Source organism: Martes martes (assembly GCF_963455335.1).
Source record: "Martes martes genome assembly, chromosome: 8".
Taxonomy (NCBI): Eukaryota; Metazoa; Chordata; class Mammalia; order Carnivora; family Mustelidae; genus Martes; species Martes martes.
The window spans coordinates 50371885-50377460 of NC_137895.1; the positions used below are offsets into that span (position 1 = coordinate 50371885).

At 36.7% G+C, this 5576-nt stretch overlaps 1 pseudogene across 1 annotated transcript; it reads left to right on the forward strand.

The window, feature by feature from the left end:
- Positions 1-1313: 1313 nt before the first annotated feature.
- On the forward strand, positions 1314-1974 carry LOC308347049 (large ribosomal subunit protein eL18-like; annotated as a pseudogene). Its single transcript has one exon. The product of its transcript is annotated as a large ribosomal subunit protein eL18-like (transcript).
- The last annotated feature ends 3602 nt before the right edge of the window (positions 1975-5576 follow it).

Below are 5576 nucleotides of genomic sequence, written 5' to 3' on the forward strand. Positions count from 1 at the left end.
TCAGTTTTTGCTAAAGATTTTTTCATCTTTGTTCAAGATGGATATTGGCTTGTTCTTTTCTTATAACATCTTTGTTCCATTTCAGCATCAGAGTAACGCTGGCATCATTAAATGAATTGAGAATTTCCCCCATCTTTTCTATATACAAACTCTGGAAGAGTTTGTACAAGGTTGTTGTTATTATTTCTTTCTTAGACATTTGGTAGAACTTGCCATGAAGTCATCTGGCCTGGAATTTTCTTTTTTTGAAAGGTTTTTAATTAGAAATTCAATACTTTTAAAAGATACAGAACTAGTCAGGTTATTTATTTCTTCTTGAAGGAGCTTTTTTAGGGAGCTTAAGGTCACTGGTTGATAGTTCCAACACCTTTGTCATATTTGAATGATTTTGTTGATTGTCTCTTAATGATGTTTTATTTTTGTTTGCTGCTTTGTGTGTCTTGCAATTTTTGGTTGAAAGCTGTACATCTTATGTAGAACAGTACAGACTTAGGTAAGTAATATTCATGCCTGATAATGGGCATGACTTTTATTTTTGCTAGGCCTTTAGTGTGTGAGACTATCAACCCAGACAGTAGGGCTGGGTTTGGGTTATTTTCTTGTTATGGTTATAATCACTCTACCACAAGCTTCAGCTTCTAGCATTGTCTTGTGTTTAGGATAGGGAGTGGTTTGCCTATCATCTCAAAAACATTGAGAAGGTTTTTCTCAATGTCTGCTTCACTCTAAGACTTAGGTCTTCCCATTATACTTTTGCCTCAGAAAGGACTCTGTCCATACTTTTGAAGGTCAATGTTACTTGTTTCTGGAGTTTGCTACCTGATGTTGGGAGTGGCATGGAGGTGACTTTTGTTGTTCTGCTTCAATCCCAGTTTTAGATGAGTGTTCCACCCCTGTGCCTTAGAGTTAGGGCCTTCTCAGTGGTTCTCCTCATCTGGAAGTTGGCAATCCCTAATGTATTCTTGCCCTTCCCCAGAGGGTTTTTCTGTTCCTTTTCTCACCTGCAATATGTCTTCACCTGTACCTTGAGGGTAACAGGGTGTAATGCCCTTCTTCCAGTGGGATAAGGCTGTAGGAGACAGGAGAGAAGGATATGGGAAAATCTTCATGCCTTCACCTCAGGGGTTGCTCTTTCCTTCTCCAAGCCTGTACCACAAGGGATGTTTCTTCAGACTCATTCTGTTTTTGGTTTTCTCATGCACACTCAGTGAGGTCTGTGAAAAGGGTCTGCAAATGGGTGGGAATTCCTCTCTATCTGTGGATCTCAGCAGTTTTCTGCTTTCATTTTACACTCTATACCCTATCCTCTCACAATGGACCATTCTGCATTCATTAACAACTTTAGTGTGTTTTGTTTGTTTGTTTTCTGGACCTGGTTGAGTAGGAGGTTCAATCATGTTACCTACATTTGCCACAACAAAGACCAAAAGGTTTGGCACAAGGAGCTCACTATCCAGGACATCTACCTGAGACTGTTGGTCAAGCTGTATGGGTTTCTGGCCAAACGAACTAACTCCAGTTTTAACCAAGTTGTTGATTGAAGTTGTGTTGAAGAGGTCATTCATGAGTCATACCAACCAGCTGCCTCTGTTCCTCTCCTGCATGATCCAGAAAATGAAGCTTCCTGGTCAGAAAGACAGAACAGTGGTGGTTTTAGGGACTGTAACCACTGTGTGTGGTAGGAGGTGCCCAAACTGAAGATGTGTGCACTGTGTGTGAGCAGTCATGACTGTAGCCACATCCACAAAGCTGGGGGCAAGATCTTCATATTTGACCAGTTGGCCTGGACTCTCCCAAGGGCTGTGGCACCATCTTACTCTCTGGTCCATGAAAGTGCCCACAGGTATAGGATAGGGGTATATTGGCAAGGCCCCAGGGACACCACACAGCCACACCAAACCCTCTGTGCAATCCAAGAGCTGGAAGCTGGAGCAGGCCAGATGCAGCAAGGCCAGCATCAGCTACAAAAAGTAACCCCAGATCTTGCCTTGTTATTAAAAAGATTCTGGTGCTGAAAAAAAAATTTTTTTTAGCCAACTTTCTTTCTTTCTTTCTTTTTCTTTTTCTTTTTCTTTTCTTTCTTTCTTTCTTTCTTTTTTTTTTTACCAGCTTGTATAGCATCTGGTGTTTTGCTGTAGCTAAGCAAGTGCTCTCCTTGAAGGCATCTTTGTTCGCATTTCTTAAGCTAATTGTTTGCCCTGTGACCACAGCTCTGTAACAGATTCAAGAAAAGTTGTAATTTTGTAAATTATCTAGCTTTTTTTTTTGGTCATATTCTTTCTTGTTTCCTATATCCCATAGTGAGGCCAGAAACTCTATTTCTTGATCTATAAGAAAAATTATTTCTAGGTGTTTAAACCATCTACAAGCAAATCTTATTTCATAGACCAAATGTCAGGTAATTTTGGACTTCAAATAAAAGAAAATCTGATCCAAAATATGTAAACCAGAAGTTTTTATTGTCTCATTTGAAAGGAAAGCGGAGGTACAGGCTTAAATCAAGTCAACAATTTTGTTAGGGTTCTGGGTTCTTTCTCTTTTCCACTCTGCTATTCTCAGGACGTTGTTGAGTCCTTTAGGGTAACTTCCTCATGTGTCCCAGGATGGCTACCAGAGTTCTGGACATCACAGAGGTGAAAACGAACAAGCCACACATAAAAAATTTAAATAAAATTAATGACTTTTTCGTGTCAATATTTTTTAAGAGAAAGAAAGAAATCACAAAAACTTCCTATCAGACTTGCCACATGTCTTATTCAACAGGACTGGGTCACATGCCCATTGCTCAATTGTTTACCAGAATAGGAATGGAACTCCCCTATTAGATTTAACATCAAGATTTGCCTCTGGCCTGGAAAGGGGACAAATTCCTCTGAAGCACATGGCAAATTCTGTGTTTTATTTAAGAAATTCTGCTGTACCACAAGGTCATAAAGATATTTCTTTCTCTACTGATACTCTCCACATTGTCTTCTCATAATTTTGAAGTTTTGCATTTCATAGACTTTTAGTTAACACAGAATTCACTCATATATATAAAGTCTGTAGGGATTTTCTTTCTTTCTTTCTTTCTTTCTTTCTTTCTTTCTTTCTTTCTTTCTTTTTTTTTTTATGATAAGGATCGTCAATTTTCTCCACCTCACTTATGAGATAGAACTTTCTTTCCCCACTATTTATTCTGCCACTGCTAGCTCCCTCCTGCCCCCCACCAGGTACCAGAAGTACATGTACCAAGTTCTCTATATTTGTATGTCTGTATTGGGGTTTTCTATCTTGTTCCATTAGTCCATCTATTTATCTTCAAACTAATACCATATTGTTTAAGGACCAAAGCTTTATAATAAATCTTGAGATTTGGGAGGGCAAGATGCTTCCCTCCTTATTCTTATTTTTCAAAATTGGTCCTTTATTCTTCCGTATGGATTTTAAGGTTAGTTTGTCAAATGTAGTCAAAATCTCTTTTAAAATCTGAATTAGAATGGCAGTAAATTTATAAACTAATTTGGGAAAAATTGTCATTCTCAAAACATTGAGTATTTTTACCTATTAACAGTCTATACTTTTCCATTTATTTGTGTCCTGAAATACATTTTTCTATTTTCTAGTAAGAAACTGTACAACTTTTGCTATATTTATTACCTGCCTTACAACTTCTGGCTGCCATTGTGGATGAGATCTTTTCCTTAATTACATTTTCTAAATGGTTCTTTATTAGGTATAGTGAAACTATTATTTTTATTTATTGCTTGTCTATCCAGTAACTTCAATGAGCTCTCATTAATTTTACTAAATCACTTATGGATATTTTTAATTTTACATGTAGATAATCATATCAAGTGGGTTAATACTGACCATACTGTTTTGCTCATTTTTTGAGTTTTCTCTTTTTTTTCTGTTACTGGGTTTCTGTCCTGAATAGAAGCAGTACTAGTGAGCATCTTTGCCTTGTCCCTGACTTTAAAGCTAAAACTAATACAATGTTATATGTCAATTATATCTCAATCAAAGAAAAAGTAATGCTTCTTATGCTTCATGTTTAGTAAGACATTTGGTTTAGATTGTTGACAAGTCTACATCTGTTTAAGATGTTTAAGATTTCATTTTGCTCCAAATTTACTGCATCTTTCTTTCTTTCTTCCTTTTTTCTTCCTTCCTCTACTCTCTTTCTCTGCCTCACTTGCTTTTGTAAAAGATTAATAAATAAATGTTAAATTTTACCATAAGCTTGTGCATCTATGTTTATAACTATATTTAGCATATAGTTTTTCTCATACTATACTGCCCTTGTGAAATTTTATTATTATTATTATTATTTTTTGCCTTGTGGAATTTTAACATCAAGGTTCTTCTAGCTTACAAAAGGAGTTGGGGAGCCACTCCCTTTTTTTAATCTCTAGAATTCTTATCTAATACAGGAGTTAAATGTTCTTTGAAGGTTGGGTGGTATCTCATCCAATAGTTATATATGTTAAATCAAACATATATCTAATAAATCTAATATTAATCATTATTAAATTAATGGTTGTAATTACATTGATAAGTTATATTTATAAAATAATGTTTAATATAATCACCAAATTAATACATTGATACTATAACTTAATATATAAATTATTAGGTTAATAAATTTCATATGTTAAGTGGATATCATTTAATATTTAATATTTTCTTCTCATTTTATAGTTGAGGCAGCAGCTATATTCCAGCTACTCCAATAATTGCCCTAGTTTGCCAGTTTTAGAGCTTTTCTTCTAAGCTTATCTTCTTTCACTGGGAATTAAAAAACTCCCAGCTGATCTCAATGTATGGAGAAACACAGGCCTAGCCTTCTGACTGATTCTCAGAGAAACTTTCTCCTTGGCTTCTCCTGTCTCTCCAGGGCTCACTGAGGTGAACTGAAAATTGCCTTCCTATGGGGTTAGGGCCTTATTTCAAACATTGAGAGCAATGGGGTTCTATGTGAAAACAAGCTTTTATACCTTTCTATTGGAATCCAACCCATTCTCAGTGGTCTCTGAATAAACCTTATCCATATCTAAAATTTAAGGGAAGTTAGTTCTGGTTTGAATAAAGCACTGTCAAGCAATATCATGAGCCATTAATCCAAGCTGAAATAAGAAAGTAGAGGAGATGGCAGAGGGTCTGACTTACACCATTTAAGGGTCCTTGCTGATGTTTGTAGGTCACCATAGGCTTCCAAAAGAAGAGGCTGCACGGACGAGACCAGATCTTCCCTTCCCTTTGTGAGATCTGGAACTAACTACACCATCTCTGACCTTCTTAGGTGCCTTTTCCTCCAGCTGGGGACTTGAGACTCCCTTTACGTTGTAGATACGAAGCCAGCGTGGACAGCACAAGTTCATAATCCCAATGCTGGATCTTCTTTCCATCAGTTGGGGAATAATGGGCTTAATCAGGCCATTCAAAAGGAAGATCACTTGATCCTTCACGTTCATTTCTGAGTTTTATTTTCCCTTTACTTTCACCTCTATTCCCTGAAATCAGTATTGCCTAGAAATTCTTCCTACCACAATTATGTTGCTTTCCCAGAAACTCTGAAGCCTTCCCAGCCCACA